The sequence below is a fragment of the Dipodomys spectabilis genome, unplaced genomic scaffold (assembly GCF_019054845.1).
Source record: "Dipodomys spectabilis isolate Male_0828 unplaced genomic scaffold, ASM1905484v1 ptg000155l, whole genome shotgun sequence".
Lineage (NCBI taxonomy): Eukaryota > Metazoa > Chordata > Mammalia > Rodentia > Heteromyidae > Dipodomys > Dipodomys spectabilis.
Genome location: NW_024870832.1, coordinates 2203418 through 2222906, shown reverse-complemented (window position 1 = coordinate 2222906; position 19489 = coordinate 2203418). Strand labels below are relative to the sequence as shown.

At 37.6% G+C, this 19489-nt stretch overlaps 1 pseudogene; it reads left to right on the top strand.

Annotated features, from left to right (window-relative positions):
• The first annotated feature begins 5029 nt into the window (after window positions 1-5029).
• LOC122118583 lies at window positions 5030-5123 on the top strand (annotated as a pseudogene).
• The last annotated feature ends 14366 nt before the right edge of the window (window positions 5124-19489 follow it).

Here is a 19489-nt window from a genome sequence, read left to right as displayed (position 1 = left end):
TATTCATAGTTGTGCTGATAGCTTTAGTATGGTATTGTTTGGGATCATTTGTATAAATGCACAAAAGTGGGATTGCTGGGTCATAGGGGAGCTCCATGTGGAGTCTTTTGAGGAACCTCCATACTACTTTCCAAAGTGGTTGAACAAGTTTACACTCCACCAACAATGCAGTAGGGTACCCTTCTGTCCACATCCCCTCCAACATCTGTTGTTATTAGAGTTCTTGATTATAGCCATTCTAACTGGGGTGAGGTGCTATCTCAATTTTGTTTCGATTTGCATTTCTTTTATGGCTAGGGATGTTGAGCATTGCTTCATGTGTCTATTGGCCATCCTTCTTTCCTCTTCAGAGAAGTTTCTTTATAAGTCTTTAGCCCACTTATTTATTGGGCAGTTTTTTTCTTTGAGGATTTGTTGTTGGGGGATTTAATTTTTTGAGTTCCAGGTATATTTTAGATATGAGACCCTTGTCAATTGTATGGCTAGTAAAGATCTTCTCCCAATTCGGTGGTCTTTCTATTGATCTTACTAGCTATGTCCTTTGTCATGCAGAAGCTCTGCAATTTCATGCAATCGCATTTGTACATTTCTTTGATTTGTTGTGTTTCTGAGTCTCTATTAAGAAATTTTCTGCCTGTGCCAAGGAGACCTATGGTTTCTCCTATTCCATCCTATAATGTTTTCAGAGTGTCTGCTTTGACCTTGAGGTCTTTGATCCATTTGGAGTTGATTCTGGTGCAGGGTAATATAGAAGGATCTAGCTTTAGTTTTCTACAAGTGATTAACCAATTTTGCCAGCACCATTTACTGAAGAAGCTGTACTTCCATTCTATTTTTTTAGCTCCCTTATCGAAGATTAGATGACTATAGGTCTGTGTGTTCATTTCTGGGTTTTCAATTCTATTCCATTGGTCCTGATGTATGTTCTTGTGCCAGTACCAAGCTGTTTTGATTACTATGGCTTTTGAGTTTGAAATTTGGTATTGATATTCCTCCAGCACTGTTCTTTCTTTATATTCAGGGACTTTTATTGTTCCATATGAATTTTTGGATTGCCTCTTCTATTTCCTTGAAGAATGAGGTTGGAATATTGATAGGTATCACATTGAATTTGTAGATAGCCTTGGGAAGTATTGCCATTTTCACAACGTTGATCCTTTCAATCCAGGCGCATGGGAGGTTTTCCCACTTTCTAAGTTCTGTTTTGATTTCCTTTTTCAGTTTTAAAAGTTTTCATCATAGAGATCCTTCACTTCCCTGAAGATTTTTGCTCAAGGCTGGCACTCTACCACTTGTTGGAAATAAGAGTCTCATAGACTGGTCTTGTCCTTGCTCAGGTTGGCTTTGAACCATTATTCTCAGATCTCGGCCTCCTGAAGAGCTAGGATGACAGGAACTACCAGCCAGCCCTTTCTTTCATTCTCTTTCTTTTGTTCTTTTTTTTTTTTTTTTGATGATACTAGGGTTTGAACTATGGCTGATCAGGTATGAAATGCGGTAGTAATGTTGGGCAAATGCTTGAAAGGGTTACCATTAGTTTGGTGGGCATATTGGGAGAATTCACAGGAAAGATGTTATCTATAAGGAAGCTTTATATATTAAGATACGTGTGTGTGTATGTGTGTGGTGTGTGTGTGTGTGTGTGTGTGCATATGTAGTGTTGTTTTGTGCTTGTCCTGGGGCTGGAACTCAGGGTCTGCACACTGTGCTTGATCATTTTTGTTCAAGACTAGCATTCTACCACTTTGACCCACAGCTCCACTTTTGGTTTTCTGGTGGTTCATTGCAGATAAGAGTCTCACAGACTTTCCTGCCTGGGTTGGCTTTGAACCATGATCCTCAGATCTCAGCCTCTTTAATAGCTAGGATTACAGGCATGAATCACTGGTACATGGTACTATAAGATGTTCGTGAGGTTAATAAAGGACAGATGACAGATGGAACTAAAGCAGAGAATGATCTCTGAGGGGGGGAAATGAGGTACCTGGTAGCTTCTCCAATCATATCTGTGGGAATGAACTGCACCTTGCTGGAATGGTAGCTCTAGATGGCCTCTTCTCCTCCTCCTGAAGCCAGACCTTGAAATGGATTTGTCCCCGTGTTCACAGACTTCCATCTTGCAAAACCCAGGAAAAGTACACCCAGTCTTTTCACCTTGTGCTAACATTTGAAGGGCAGGGAAGAAATAAACTTCTCCCACGAGGCCAATAATGATGACACTCAAGATTGTGGATGGTGAATATGTTCCATTTGCAATGTGGCACTATAAATTATCCTGCACCAGGCCCCATGGCGTGGCAGTGGCTTGTGTGGCACTGTCTGTCTGTCTGTCTGTCTCTCTGACTCTCTCTCTTTCTCTGGAGGAACAAGAATAGCAATGTAGAACTGCAGAGAACCTCAGATTTAGAAGGATACCCTCTGGGACCCAGATCCTTTCCTCACCAGAGGAGGGAAACTGAGGTTCTGGGAGCCAGCAACGTATGCCACTGACATAGAATCATGACACCCCAGTGATTGGAATGTAAGTCCTCAAATTCAGTTCTTTCCTTGTAATTTTTTTACTTCTACCTTGCTTCTTTCACTGTATTTGTTCAGAATGTTTTGGAATTGTCTCTTTTTTTATTTTTTGGTCAGTCATGGGGCTTGGACTCTGGGCCTGGGTGATGTCCCTAAGCTCTTCAGTTCAAGGCCAGTGCTCTACTACTTGAGCCACAGTGCCACTTTTGGTTTTCTGGTGGTTCAATGGATATAAGAGTTTCATGGACTTTCCTTCCTGGGCTGGCTTTGAACTGCAATCCTCAGATCTCAGCCTCCTGAGTAGCTAAGATGACAGGCATGAGCCACCAGTACCCGGCTGGAATTGTCTTTAAGTCATTGTATAATGGAGTTGTCATGTAACAAAGCAGTTGATGAATTCAGTATGTCTTGGTCCATGTTACTCCTTTTAACATTCTCACCCATTCCTCCCCTCCCCTCATTCATCTTCATTTTGTAGGAAATACATAGAATTCTTGACTGTTTTCTCCTCTTCTTTTCTTCGTTCATTTACTCATTTCTCCTTGACCCTACTCTACTCCTTTTGAGTACCTGCGTCTTGTTGTTTATTTTTATTTTGTTGAACTTAGCCTTTCTAAGGACTTATACAATATTTGAGATGACACTTGAGTTTACTGTATTTCAGTGAATGTATCTGCATATAGCTGCACACCACCCAATATATTTACTTATGAATGTATCAACTATCAAGCTTCCATTTAGAAGGGAAACACGTATCCTTTGTTCCTCTGGGTCCTTGTGATTCTTTTTTTTCTGCCTCACTCATATTTGCTCATTTTCCTTTGATGTACAAAGTGTTTAATTTAGCTTTTTTGCTCAAGGCTAGTACTGTATCACTTTGAGCCACAGCTCCACTTGCAACTTTTTTGATGTTTCATTGGAGGTAAGAGGCTCATGGACTTTCCTGCCTAGGGTTGGCTATGAATTGCAATTCTCAGATCTCAGTCTCCTGAGTAGCTAGAATTACAGGCGTGAGCCACCAGGGCCTGGCCACAAGTAGAACTTTATTAGCCATGGAGCTGGTATTTAGAAGACACTGGGGGTGAGGAAGATCTAGCTAAACCAATCTAAAGCAATGCTTACTGCAGGCTAGCTAGACTGGTAGGATATCACCTAGACTCAGATCTCAGCCTCCTGAGTAACTAGGATTACAGGTGTGAGTCACCAGCACCTAGCTCCTTCAAGAATTTCACTGCTTTCACTACCTTTTAGCTCAGACTTTCCCTTTGATTCCTTGACCCTGAAATCTTCCTGGTATATTTATACCATTGCTCTATCTAACGATATTGTTCCATAATTTCCCATGTTATGGTAACATAATCAGAAATTACGATATTAACTAATACCTGTTGTTATTTTGTTAATGATTTATTGGTCTTTTCTTCAGATATATAGTTCTCTAAGTTAAGTGCAAGTGCCTTGTAGATCACCCTCGCTTGACACAGGCTCTGCCACATAATAGGTGATCAATAAATGCATGCTGGATGAGTGAGTGAATAAAGAAATGGAGGCATTGGCTTTGGTGTTGGATGACCTACAATTGCTCCTTTCTGACTCAGTTTACCTCACTAAAGATCAGATTCCCCGTCCTTCCTGCCTCACAGATCTTGCTGTGAGGATCAAAACTGTTTCTATCATGAAGGTTTGAGAACTTTCAAAAAAAAGTTCAGTGTGAGTGCTCAAGGTGAGGAATTCTTATCTTGTTCCTGTGCTTACTTGGGCTGCCTGAGGGACTGCAATATTGCCTGATTCCTTTTCAGACTTCAGAGAAAGGGTCCCCCCCTCAAACCCATCACCCCCACCTTGAAGAAACCAATTCAAGTTTGTTCCAGAGAAGTGTTGAGAAGGATCATTCTGATGCTCTTCCTCCTCCTCCTCTCCCTCCCTGCCTGTCCTACTTTGGCAGGATTGTGTCACAATATCATCAGAGGATTGTGTCACAATATCACCAGCTCTGTCACAACTATCTGCTTTAATATCCACCACACTTTTAAGACTTCTTTAGCTCTCTAATTTCTTCTTCATCTCTTCCTGTCTTGGTTTATTGGGATAATATAAAGGTGAATTGCTGATAAAATTGTAGATTTGGTTAGAATTCTTAAGTGACTTCATTTATTAAATACTCTTCAGTGAACACATAGTAATAGTGGGAAGAGAGGAAAGAAGACTAGTTTATATTATTTTAGGGATGGGCATCTGCAAAGTGAACAAGTGCTCCCATGGGCCACAGCCTGAACAGTTTTGCTGTTACTTATTCTCTTGTAAACTATAATCAAATACTTATTAGTAATTACATTAATATATAACAATGTAATATATAATATGGAATAATTACATTTGTTAGAGATTATATTTATTGATTATATTTGTTGTAGAATCCATTGCTGCATATTGTAGAAACAGTAAAGAAGGGCTGGCTAGAGCATCAACATGCTGAAGGCAATAGAAAGCAATATCAAGTACTTGCTATAGCAATATATACTGTATACTAAGATTGAAATGATGCAGAGATTACATGTCTCCTGTATAAGGATGACAAACAAATTGCTGAAGCATTCCATATTTTAAAATATTGCAAATGTATGGCTATATGGCAAGAAAAGGAACAATCAAATATGTAGAGCCAAACTCTCAATTTCTAGAAGTATGGGACCACTTAGAATATAAAGAAATGTCTATATATACTTTAATAGCTCCTAAGAGATTATTGTTTGTCTTCTTAATCCATATGTAAGGAACTCATTTAGTGTGCAGAGCAGTTTTGTAGTTGTAGGAGATATTATGAGATATTTAACAGAGCCTGAAGTAAACCTACTGAGGTGTAAAGGTAAGGAGAAGTGATACTATGTCTTAGGATAATAAAGATTTGTTATTGTTTCTGTATTGGTGGAGGTGACAATGGGTGGGGTGGGAAAATTGTCGTTGAGGTCAGAGTGGAGGCAGAGATTTCTTTCCAGGAGAGGGTAGTTGAACACCTGGCTGATGGTGGGGGGGATAAAGGCATAGGCTGAAAAAAATGAGCCACAGGAATGTTGATGACTGTGGGAGCACTGAGGAAAGGGAGAAGCTGGAGATAACTTTTAGGTCTATACTTTAGAGCAGTGAGTCTTCCTTTGCCACATGAGTTTGAGGCATACAGAAAAGGAAAGAAATTACCATAGAACATATCGAATATGTTCTACAAAGATAAAAAGAACAGTTAACATCAAACTACAGCAGCATTCGTCATGTTCACAAATCCATTTTGTCTTCCTAGGTACCAAACTATATTTTCAGTCCTTTCTTGGAGCAAGGTAAAATAATATGGTTAACTTCTAGACAAAGGCACATAGGTGTAAATGGTATATGCTATTTCCAGCTCAATCCATAAAATCCTCTTATTTTATGCCCCAGCATCTGTTCTGTGGCAAAGTTGGAAACCACATATTCCAAATGTTAAACTGCAATATGGAAGAATCTTGTCTCTGTAAGTCACCATTTAGATGAATGCGAGCTTTCCTGAATAGCTATGCAACCAACAGTACAAATTAATCTTTATTATTTTAACCATGATGAATATAGTGTGTGTTTAACCAGAATAGCCAGTGACACAAATACTTTGTTATTAAGCAACTTTATGTTTAATGTAGCATCTGTTTAATGGATGGGCTAGACCTAAAATCAAACTTCATTCGTACTCTGCTTGGAATAACCTGTGATATCACGGGTTATTGTTCCAATAGAATTTTAGAATCTTTTCCTGTTTACTCTCCTATTTTGCCATCTTAGTTGGTAAATTCTGGTGGTTAGATTTTAAACTAGAAAACTTCATGGTGTATTTTGTCTCTTTCTTATTTGAAAAAATCCTTTAACAGGTAAAAGAGGCTTGAAGTATAGAACTTATTTCACAATATCTTGTCTGATATACTACTGGGTGTGTTAACAAATATAATTTAGAGCCTCTCTTATTTTTTCATTGACAGCCAGTAAATTTTCTGGTACTGTTACATCTATGACTTCATAAATTACATATACGACTTCATAAATTCGAAATGTGGTCAGAAAGAGAAAAAATATTATGACTTAGGAACTCATTCTGCAACAAGATTTTTACCCAAGGTTTCATTGGAATTATGGTCTATATGTAGAATCTGCCTTTACGGTTTAATGTTGAAATCTGAAATGAAAGAATTAACTGTGAGTGTACTTTTGAAACCTCATTATTTTCATTATAGATTGAGTAATAACAGGCAACATTCTGACTATAGAAACTAGGTAGAAGTGATGTCTATAAACTAGATTGCTAACCTTAGTTTATGACACTTTGTGTTTCCATTGAATGAAATTTTGGTGTGCTGGAAAGTGGCAGCTAAGATACAGCTTAAACATTTTTCCAATATGAATCTGTATTACATTTGTGATATTTGTGCTAGTGGATATTGAAACTGGTATCTTAAGCATGCTAGATAAAGCATTGTCATTAAGCTATATCTCTAATCCTTTATATATAGATATAGATAGATATATGAACATTTAAAACAGAAGCAACACAGAAGAATATAAAAGTGAAGTGCATCTCAAAACCTACCAAGAAAGAACTGTTAAAATTCTGAAGCAGATTTTTATGCCTTCTTTATTTCCATACACAAAATAGTCCTCAGACATAGATACAAACACACATATAAATAGAATCAAAATACAGATTTTTGTAATTTACAATTTTACTCACAAGCCTGAAATGTGATTGTCACATGTCAGTAAATAAGAATCACTTTAAAAACACTATGAAATAATCTTTTATAGAAAATACTATAATATAACTAGTGTGGAACACTGAGGTTTCTAGTTTTCACCATTGTGAGAAATACTGCCATTAACTAATGTGTATATGTTTGGATTTTTGTGAGTAGTGTAAATTACTATGGTGAATTTGCTTGGAGGGAGGCAAACACATTTAATATTTCTAAATTTAATAGCATTTGAAAGAGTGTATCTATTATGGCCAATGAATAGGAAAGGCAATAGAGTGGATAATGCCTACCACTATAGAAACTGAAATGAAGAAGTTCATGATCCTCTTTCATGATAAGTGAAAATTACCTGAAATAAGTGATTGAATTTGTACTGTTTCTAAAAGCTATTCTGACTACTGTATTCCAATGTCAGACAAGATTTCCTGATACACAGGAAATGAAACTAATATGTAAATGTAGTGTAGGTAGAAAGACAAGAAAAGATTTTTGATGGAGTAGGATAACTGCATAACTTGTTTGCATTCAGTCCTCTTCTCTTACTCTGAGATGGTCTTGTGGAATCTGAGATTACACCTGAGGTACTATTAGGATTTGTGAGGTTCTCCATGAGTTCCTCACATATTCTATCTGATTGCTTCATTGTTGTTTTATTTCCATGTGAAGAAGCTAGTAGCATTTACTGTATTCATTTCCTTCTCTTCTTTCTTCTGCCTGTGTTAGCTGAAAAATACTCTGAAATGTTGAATCAGAAGTTGGAGGAGAGTTAAGGTTGAGAAACTAGGTTTGAGAGTCTTTATTATAGCAGCATTGACAATGAGAAAAACAAATTAGAGAACTAAGGGATCATCACTGGCTTGTCTTTTGCTTTCTGAAGGTTTGATGCATAACACCTCTGCATTGTGTAATGTGATTTTTAGGTCCAGGCTCTCTCTTTTGTGGCTTCCAGGGTTGTACTCTAAAATGCCTCAGCTCAGAAGAGAGACACATTTTCTATTGCTTATAATTTGTTCTGCTTTCAGTCCATGTTCACATGGTATCAGCTTTATTACATGGAGACAGGAAAACTGAGTCAGCACACAGTAAGTACAACTGTATGTAGAAATAAGGCCTAGAGTCATTTCACATCTCTATGGCTAACTGGTGTGTGAACTTGACAAGATTGTCAATGATTTAGTACCTTAGCTTTCTTGTTTATAAAATAAAGATAAGAATATATCTTTTTACAAAAGATTATTTCATAGTTTTTCAAAGTGATTCTTATTTACTGACATGAAACAGCTGCATTTCAGGTTGTTGAATAAGTGACTATATGTAAAGGCCCATAGCATATTCTTTTTTTTTGTGGGGGGGGGAACGGGGTATCTGATCGTGGGGCCTGAACTCTGTGCCCGGGTGCTGTCCCTCAGCTCTTCAGCTCAAGGCTAGCGCTCTACCACTTGAGCCACAGCACCTCTTCTGGCTTTTTTTCTTTTTGCTTATGTGGTGCTGAGGAATCGAACCCAGGGCCTCATGCATGCAAGGCGAGCACTCTACCACTGAGCCACCATCCCAGCCCCCATAGCATATTGTTAAGAAGTGAACCCAGGTGCTGTTGGCTCACATGTATAAGCTTAGCTGCTCAAGAGGTTCAGTCTAAGAATCATGGGGTTTGGAATAGAAAAAACAGTGAGATTCTTACCTTCAACTAATCAGAAAAAATGTTGGAAGTGAAGGTATGGTCAACTGAGACCTTCAGAATTCCAAGCCATGAGTTGAAGCTCAGTTCTAGCACAGGAAAAAAAAAAGAGATAACTACTAGTATTAGTGGTAGTTGCACTGGGAATAGAATCATCAATCAAGGCTATTGACATAAAAATACAGAGAATACCTTTAATTGGTACAAAGAATGTGTATAGGAATTTGAGAGAATCAGCTTACTTTCAATAAAGTTGAAAAAGTAACACTTCATGAAGAAAAATGCATTTGAGTAGGGTCCTAAAACATGTGCTCCTTTTTCACTCAATCTGTGAAGAAAAATGCAATTTGCAGAATAGGGTGCCAGAGGGAACAAGGCTATTGCTAAAGAAATTTGGTGAATTTTGACCTGAAATGCAGTGCCAACTAAGACAAATAGCAAGCTGATAAAAGTTACAAATGAGGGCTAGGGACTGGCTCAGTATTGAGTGCTTGTTTAGCAATTACAAGAGGTTAATTCCAGCATCACACACACAAAAATTACAATTCAGCAGTCTATGATTTATAAATAAATGACTGTGGTCCTTGTTTTGCAGTATGGGGAATGTGCTGTTCAGATGGGAAAGAACCTTGCTCAGGCCAGTGAGGAGCTGTTCAAAATTTGACCTCCTCTATCCTGAACAGGGAAGTGAAGAAGCTTTGAAGGGGGAGTTTATAGTTTTCTGACACTTTGAAGCACATGGATAGATTTATTTCTACTTCCTCTAAGGGAGAACTTCTCTTAGCTCATTTCTCAGGACATAAGGAGTTAGAAATTACCCTGCTTATGGAACCAGACTTATTCTCACTTTTTATTTATTTCAGAGCCCAGTTTCTGACATTTGTATTTGCTTTTTATTTGAGAGCTTGTGAAATCTTACCACTTTGGTTTGCTTGACTTAATCGCCCATTTTAGATCATGGATCTGCTTTTTTTCCCCTGATTTCGAGACTTCCTATGGAAGGTGACTCCTGCCTCGTGGAACCTCTAGCCAAATAAAGCCCTGGATTCTCTTTTTAGCTTGATCCCAGGGGACCCTCAAGTGATGGAACTGTGGGATAATCTTTAAGAGTGAATATGGGAACAGACCAACTGTATTCCAAATCTGTGTTTGTCAATGAATACTTGAATGACCTCATATAGAACACTCAGTGTATGTATGTCTCAGACTGTCTTATTTGAAAATAATAATTTGATAATAATCATACTACCAGTCTCATGAGGTTATTGTTATGATTAAATTGAGTAAAACTATGTCTAGAAAATCACTTCTTAATAATGTTAACATGTTACAATTTATTATCTACTGTAGGAGGTTCCTGTGGGCACAGGAACAGCAACATTAATTTGACCTAGCAGAGTAAAGAAGACCTCCAAAGAGATAATGATCTTTGAACATAATTTTGATCAGCAGATCGTTTCCTAAGGGATGCATTGAAGGGAAGGCAATCCAAGAAGAGAGAAAGCTGATGAAATGGTTCAGGTATGAAAAAATTAAGAAGTGTATTATGTGTGGAGCTCTGGATGAATTGTGGAAATAGGGTGAGGATGGAGAAGTTAGGGCAAATGATGTAGCTGAAGAGGGTGGGACAAAGGGAAACTGGGAAGGACTTTCAGGTTGAACCAGTGATTTGTAGTTTAGTTCTGGGGAAGCAGGATGCTAGTGACATTATTTAGGGAAATGACTATGATCAGGTTTGTAAGGTTCCTCTGGTTATAGTGTGAATGATCGATTGCATTGAGCTTGAATGTCGACCAGGAGTCACATTTAAGAAGTTATTTCATTTACTCATGGAGAGAAATTAATGTGAGTTTTATACAGTGGGCCATTAATATCAACTATGCTTCCTTTCCTTTGTTGTGGTGATAGTTGCAATTCTCATACATTGCTTTTGTTCCATGTAGTCATTAGTCATTAGTCGACATGAAAACCTTTATGCAAGCAAAGGATTTTAAAGTGTTGAAATGTATTTGACGTGGCACTGAAGCTTTAATTGTGGTTATGATTCAAATCACCCCAGAATTAGGTCCATCCTTTGCTTTACTTGTCCCACCATTAGTAGTATCCCTGGGTGAGTGACCTCTTGGCATTTTTCTGCATGTGTGGGTTGGATTTAGACAGATTTCATTAAACATTTAGTTTTACTTGGTTTGCTTCAGGGTAAAGTCCAAAAGAACTCTGGATGTTTGTTCCTTCCCTCCCTCTTCAGCTAACCTATGATTATTGTTCTCAAGTGGATCCTTCTTTCACACATAGAGTCATTTAAAGAATTTTACCATCTTGGGGCTGAGAAGGTGGCTCAGTGGTAGAGTGCTTGCCTTGCATGCCTGAGGCCCTGGGTTCGAGTCCTCAGTACCACATAAGCAAAAAGAAATAAGCCAGAAGTGGCACTGTGGCTCAAGTGGTAGAGTGCTAGCCTTGAGCTGAAGAGCTGAGGGACAGCGCCCAGCTGTCCCTTAAAAAAAAAAAAAAAGAAAGAAAGAATTTTACCATCTTTTGGTCTAACTCAGTGTTTGATTCTATCAGTCTATCAAAAACTTTGTACGAGCCCTAAACAAGTCTGGAATTTGAAGTCACATTTCCTTTATAAACATTTTCTTTATTTATAAACTCATTCTTCTTTGCTGTGTACTTCTGAAAAAAATAGCATTAGCTATCTATGGTTTTAGAAATTTCTGTTTTTCAGAACAGCTAGGAAAAAACTACAAATAATAAAACAAAATAATCTGTAACAGAGACTCTTTTTTTTAATAAAAAGGGGGAAAAACCCTCATTTCAGAGAGGTAAGGTTGGTCAAGCATTTTAGGTAATGAGAAAGGGAATTTTTCTTAGCCAAACAGAAATGAGGGTTTTAGTGCTTTTAAGGGACCTCCAGAAAGTACTGGTGACTCCTCTTTGTTGTGATGTCTTCTCTGGGTTTCTCTGAATATGTTAGAAAGATGCAAGTAATTAAAGATCTTCAGTGTCTCAGATGATAAGGATTATCACTAAACTTTCTTTTTCCCACCTATATTGCTAGCTTCTTTTAGAAAAGAAATAGTATGTGCATCTAGCGTTTAGAGGGTCTTAAAGGAATAGGAGGGATTTCTTCACAAATCTGGACAAATTTAACATAAGAAATACAAAGCTCTATGTAATAGTACTGGGATAAATGTATAACTAAAGTAAAGAAGTAAAAATTTCCCCACGTGTTCTGTAGATCAGTGAAATGTTAATGAATATTGAGGCTACCATGTGGAAAGATTATATTGTTAGGTGAGTTAGGGAATGCTGTACACAACTGAAACAGAAAGCTAATGAGGATTATAGATAAAGAGGATTATAGATACCCAAAAGGAATAGATTTTCTGCTTATTTGACCACACAATGTTTTTCATGGGGTAGGTCAGAGGACCAGATGCTCCTCATTTAGAGCACTAAGAAAATGTTTGGGTACATAAAACTAAAATGTTTTAACATTAGAAGTTAAGAGTTTTCAGGCATAAATTCTAGTTGAAACCAAATGCAGTGGGATACTGCAAAGCCATTGAAATTCAGGTTATTTTTAAGACATAAAAAAAATGAATATTCTGGGGCTGAGAAGGTGGCTCAGTGGTAGAGTGCTTGCCTTGCACGCTCAAGGCCCTGGGTTCGATTCCTCAGCACCACATAAGCAAAAAGAAAAAAGCTGGAAGTGGCACTGTGGCTCAAGTGGTAGAGCGCTAGCCTTGAGCTGAAGAGCTGAGGGATAGCGCCCAGGCCCAGAGTTCAGGCCCGATGACCAGACCCCCCCCCCAAAAAAAGAATATTCTTGGGCTGAGAAGGTGGCTCAGTGGTAGAGTACTTGCCTTGCATGCATGAAGCCCTGGGTTCGATTCCTCAGCACCACATAAGCAAAAAGAAAAAAGCCAGAAATGGCGCTGTGGCTCAAGTGGTAGAACACTAGCCTTGGGCTGAAGAGCTGAGGGACAGTGCCCAGGCCCTGAGTTCAGGCCCCAAGACTGGACCCCCCCAAAAAATGAGTGTTCTTGGGGGACTTACTGGCTCTGAATTGCTGCGGGTGGCTTCAGGATATATTGTACTCTGACTCTTCCCATCACACTTAAACTAGACCTTACTTGCTTGGCACAGAGCATGAAGACTTCATGCTGGTTGTTGAGTATTTATCAAGGACTTCTAGAACCTTACCAAAAATTATATGTGTCTTTTTAAGTTGCACATGACATTGTAATCATTAATATTATTTACATGATGAAGTTAATAATAGAACTAATTTTATTGCTATATATGTTGACTTACTCTGCTAATTCATAGATTAATTCAAAAGAGTGTGTACATTGTTTTGTTAGATTAACAACATGTGACAAATTTTAATTTAGAATTTCAAAGGCTAATAGTCTTATTATTAAGATCCATAGCAGTTGAAAGGTATTTATTATTGTATTTTTAAAAATAATATTTTTAGATATATCATGGACTACAAGAAAAGGCAAAAAACACAGAAAACTGATGTTTTCTAAAACACACACACACACTCACACACATACACACGAACGGACGTTTTACCTATTTATGCAAATCCAACTCAGTAAGTTTCAACAGTGATTTACTTTTATTTTTAATGCCTGATTATGGAATTTGAATTTTGAGAAATTTGAACAGGCTGAAATGACTAAATTTTGTAGAGTAAATGTTATATTCTCCACTTAGAACTGTTAACTATCTCACTCACTGTGGAGCAGAATAATTTTACTTAGCACCGAGTATCAAAAATATCCTGGGCTTACCCATTGAGTAAATGTGTACTCAAGTTACAAAAATGAATCTAATAGGTGAAAGGGATGGCATCAGGTTCAACCCAACAATAGCTTTTAGTGAAGAAGTATAAGGTTGTCTCAGAATATTCAGAGGAGTGAAACCAACATAGGAAGGAATTTCCAATTTTGCTATAGGAGAAGAAGCTAAAATTTTATGTTTTCTGAAACTTTAGGAAAACAAAGTTATAGAACACGATATCTGCTTTTAGGCATATTGCTTCAAATGGTAAGATTCAATTGGTAGGTAGAAGCTCTCAAGGAATAGATTATATAGCTCTTTCAAAATAGTCTGACACAAGAAAATTTAGGAAGTAATTAGGTTGGCAAAAGATTGGAGACTTCCCTGATATTATTGCTTCCATAGTGTTTAGTTTGATTTTAGGAAAAGGTATTGAACATCTATAACATCTCTTCTAAATTTATGATTATAGGCTCTTAAACCTAGAATCAGGTGCATTAACTAATAGTTTTAATTACGTGACAATCAAAGGACAAGGGAAAATTTTGGAAGGAACTTGGAAATAGTACTGAGGAGAAATGAAACAAAAATATAATTAAGACGAGTTTTAAGAGTTTTCTTGAGCATGATCTGACTTTGCTGCTGACTTTCTTGAGAGCTATTTGCCTACTTTATGGATATCCACCAATGTGCAGCCATGGGTAAGGTTTTGAGGATAGATTTGTTTGAAATGGGATACATGAAGAAAAGTCTTAACTACAGGACTGTTAACACCATCTCTCATTTGTATAGGCATCCTATGTGCCTTCTATATATAACACCTAGGATATTATAGTAGTGAAATAATTCAATGAGACTGTAAGCATTTGTTGTATGCCAGAAAAGTTCTACACTGAAATTGGCTTTGTCTTCTAGAGTAGTGTAGACAATAGTTTTCACTCATAAGTTCTTTTTTTTTGGGGGGAGGGGGCCTCTGGTCATGGGCCTGAACTGTGGGCCTGGGTGCTGTCCCTCAGCTCTTCAGCTCAAGGCTAGCACTCTTACCACTTGAGCCACAGCGCCATTTCTGGCTTTTTTCTTTTTGCTTATGTGGTGCTGAGGAATTGAACCCAGGGCCTCATGCATGCAAGGCAAGCGCTCTACCACGGAGCCATCTTCCCAGCCCCTTCACTCATAATATTTTTGAGGTTGATTTTTAATTCAAGGTTCATTAATCAGTCATTCTAAAAGGAAGGATTTTCTTTCTTCGTTTGAGATATGTCACAGTGCTCTAATTTACTTGTTTTTTTATTAACTTGTGAAGAAAGAGGGCAAACAAATGCTTCAATATTAGTTTCAATAGTTAAACATTATTAAACTGGTTGCATTAATTTATATTCATTAATAGCAAATACTTTTATTGCAAGCTATGCATTTTCTAATTAGGAATCTGAGGTTAATATGATACTTAGTATTTAGGTTGGGTTTTTAAAATTTATTAACCGCTTAATTCATCCCTATTCTCTGGCTAATGTACAGTTTCCTTTCAAAGGGTTTAGAAACAGAGGGAAGCTGTGACTGTTTTCTATGGAGGGACACTAGTCACTCACCTACTTAGAACTTCGAATAGAACTGGTTTCTATTGTGGTTGGAAAAGTGTTGGCCTTTGATGCTGACATTACTGTGACCTTTGGAGATCATGTCAAGTGAGGTAAGGCAAGCACAAAAAAAGCAAATGCTGCATAATCTCACTCGTGCTGGGACTTAAATTCTCAGAAATTGAGAATAGAACAGTGATTTTATAAGAGATAGAAGTTAGGAATGGGAATGGAGAGATGGGAAAAAAAATAGTCAGTATGTACAGAGTTATAATTCAGTAGAAGTAACTTGTAGTGTTCATGGCAGAATGACTACGGAAATATATACTGCATGTTTCCAAAAGAGCAATGAGAGGAGTTTGAATGCTTTAACAGAAAGAAAGTATAACCATTTGAGGAGATAGAGTTACTCTCATTGTTGGCATACAGAAAAGCCACTGACTTTTGAGGGGTAATTTTATATACCTTGCTACTTTGCCAAAGTTTCAGATCAGCTGGAATAACTTGGGGGTGGAGTCTAGGGGATTCTTTAAATACAAGATCATGTCATCTACTAAGAGGGAGAGTTTTACTTCATCTTTCCCCATTTGGATCCCCTTAAAGTTTGCATCTTGTTATTGCTGTAGCTAGGCATTCTGATACTATGCTGAAGAGGAGTGGAGAGATGGACAGTCTGTCTTGTTCCTGAAATTAGAGGAAATGGCTTTAGCTTTTTGCCATTAAGTTGAATGCTAGTTATAAGTTGTAGTGTAAGTTTGTCATACACAGCTTTTCTTTTTATTTATTTATTTATTTATTTATTTAATACACAGCTTTTCTTATATCGAGGAATGTTCGTTCTATCGATTCCTAGTTTCTGCAGAGCTTTCATCATAAAGTGGTGTTAGAACTTGTCAAATCTTTTTTCTGCATCTATTGAGATTACCATGTGATTCTTGTCCTTGCTCCTGTTGATGTGATGTATTACATTTATTGATTTGCATATATTGAACCAGGTTTGCATCCATGGAATGAATCCTGTTTGATCATTGTGTATGATTTTTTTGATGAATTGTTGAAGTTGATTGGCCAGGATTTTGTAGTTTTGCATTGATGGTCATCTGAGAAATGGGTCTAGAGTTCTGTTTCTTTGATGAGTTCTTCTCCCTGTCTATTTTGAGGATGAGGGTTTTGCAGGCTTCCTAGAATGAGATTGGTAGTGAACTTTCATTTTCATTGAAGAGTTGGGGGAGTATCAATTGAGTTCTGCTTCAAAGGCCTTGTAGAATTCAGCTGTGAATGCATCTGGTCCTGGGCTTTTCTCTTACTCTCCAGTTTTGAATTTATTTATTTTTAACCTCCTGCAGCATGGAGAGCTGCTGCTGCCATGCTGCAGAGGGGTGGGGCCTCCTCTGGCTGTTTACTCTGTGAAGAAAATTGCCCTGCCTTGGGTGATCCTTCCCCCATCTGGAAAGGTCAACTTTCCTCTAGATGAAGCTGAGTCCCATTGGTTGGGTTGCTTTGCCCTGTTGAAGAATGGCTCAGCAGTGTCTAATTCTAAGGCCTGAGGTATCTACTGGCTGCCCTGGGCCGGTCTTTGCCAGTATGAAAGATGACATTCTTCTGGGATGATAGGGGAAGAGCTACCTTCCAAATGCTGTTCTGTGAGAAGGAGTGGGAATGTCTTTTTGGGTACTCACACCTTCCCTTGGTTGTTCAGGCCGCCTGTGATCTGCGTCCATCTGTGGTCAGCAGGATGAAGATTTTTGCTCCTTGTCAGTTCACACTGGTGGTGAGTAGAAGCTGCTTGCACTCTGTTTCTGGCACCTTTTTCTCAGGCTCGGTCTACTGCTATGTTGGCAGCCACAGCCACTGCCACCTCGGTCACTGGTGTATGCTCAAATCTGTCTCCTTAAACAGGCTGCCTGAATTTTTCCTCTCTGACCAAACTCTCTGTACTATGATGGCTCACTTGGGTGACTCTTCAGCCTTGGATTTTTCACTGGAACACTAAAACTAGTTTCTTCGTGAGATCTCAGTTAGCTCCCAACTGCTCCTCTGCAATCTTTGAAGTCTAAGAATTTTTGTTTTGAATAAAAAACTTCAGGAGAAGAGGATAGAGATATATGTATATATATGTATTTATGTATATATGTATGTGTATATACATATGTGTATACACATACACATGCACGTGCATGTATACATGTATGTGTGTATTTACACACATGTATATGTATACATGTATATATAACATGTATATATGTATATATACATGTATATACATTATATATATATATATATATATATCGCAATCCCCTTCTGAGAATATAGTGAAAGAATCAAAGTATGGGAATTTAGTTTTCTTCTTCCTTCTGTTATATAATATAATAGCTTTCAGGTCTCTTACAGTTCAGAAGACTCTGAATAAGTGTGAGAGAACATCTAAAGATAAAAATTACTAGAATGAAAACAACTGGTTGTTCAATGTGTGTGCGGGTATGTGTGTGTACTTGTGCACATAGCGGCGTGTATCATGCATTAAGCATGTTAGAAAGTACAGGCATAGCTGGTGCTTTGACAGCAAGTCATGTGACCTCTGAAATAACAGTCCATTCACCTGTCAAACTTCCTTCTCTTTTGTTTAAGAATAAGCACCTTGCTAGATTAGTTTAGGTCTTTCCATGTCACCTAGCTGTTTCATTTGCATCACTGGCTAAATGTCACCCTGAGCTGTTAAAACCTGCCTGTGTCGCATTATATTCTGTATCCTTTTATTCCAAATACCTAGTTTTTAAGTGGTTAGTAAATTTCAGGTACTACTGGTTCATTCTGTGCAGCCAGAGATGAAAGGTTTAAACTCTGGAATCCTTGTGAAATAGATGGTCATTCAAAAGGCAGTTTAAAATCTTTTATACAAAGCTAAAAGATTAAGCCATTACTAGAATAATATAAAAGAGATACAGGTACCTCCCCAAACTCTAGTAAATAGCTTTTTCACTGTCTTATGATATAGGCTACTCTGAGTTCCTGTTTGTATTCTGTGCTGACCTGGTAGATAGGTAAATATATAATTGGTCTTCTTATTACTGTGATTTTTTTCAGTTCCAATTAGGATGAAGAGATATTGATCCATGAAGTTTATCTTAACCTGTCAAATCTCCAGCTAATAAAGATATATCTTGATGGAAACTCTTTCCTCTGTTCTTGTCAAGTTCTCACTTTGCATTTTCTATAAAACAACACAGTCAACCCTATATCACTTAGTTCCTGTTTCTTCTCTTAATCTTCCTTCCCATCGTCATTTAGTTACCTCCTTTTTAATTCCTAGTTTACAGAGTAACATTTTGCTGAATATTACTTCTTTCTGGGAATCTTTGGATCCTTGAAAGTGAAGGAATCTCTGTTACACATTTCTCAAGTAATCTTGTATTTTTAGAGCATATAGCACAATGGAAAATTGTCTACTATTTTTCTTTTTATAATTTAAAATGTTTTATTTTTAGTATCTTTATACATTTATGAACAATGTAAATGTAAGGAAATGAAAATTTAATCCAAAGTGGTCTAAAGCTTTCACCTAGTTTGAACAAGTTTCAACAAGTTATGAAATACACACACACACACAAACACACACATATACTGTGGTACTGCAGAGTCTTGTGTGTTAGGCAATGATTACCACTGTGCTATGGCTCCACCTTAACATCAACTCATTATTATTATTATTATTATCATTATCATTATCATTTTTATCATTATCTAACTTTATTCTTCAAGATCAACTATCCCAGGTCCACAAGTACATTTGAATCCTAGTTAGCCCAGATTCCTCATAACAGTCCCTTTTTTTATTGTGAAAATACTGTACAGAGGGGTTACAATTACATGGGCAAGATAATGAGTACATTTCTTATCAAGGATTGTAGCCTCCTCCTTTGTTTCCCCTTCCCATCCTTTCCATTCTTCCCCCCAACCCCCCCATCCCTCACCCAATCCTACCCCCCCCACCAAAGTTGTAAAGTTCGTTTTCGACATAACAACTTGTATATCTCATTGTTGCAATGGATCCACTTGTATCCCTATTTAAATGATTTGTTTTTTCCCTTCCCCTCCACAAATTATACCGACATTAAGTACAGTGAAAGCAGGGATTATACCATGGGGGAGAGACA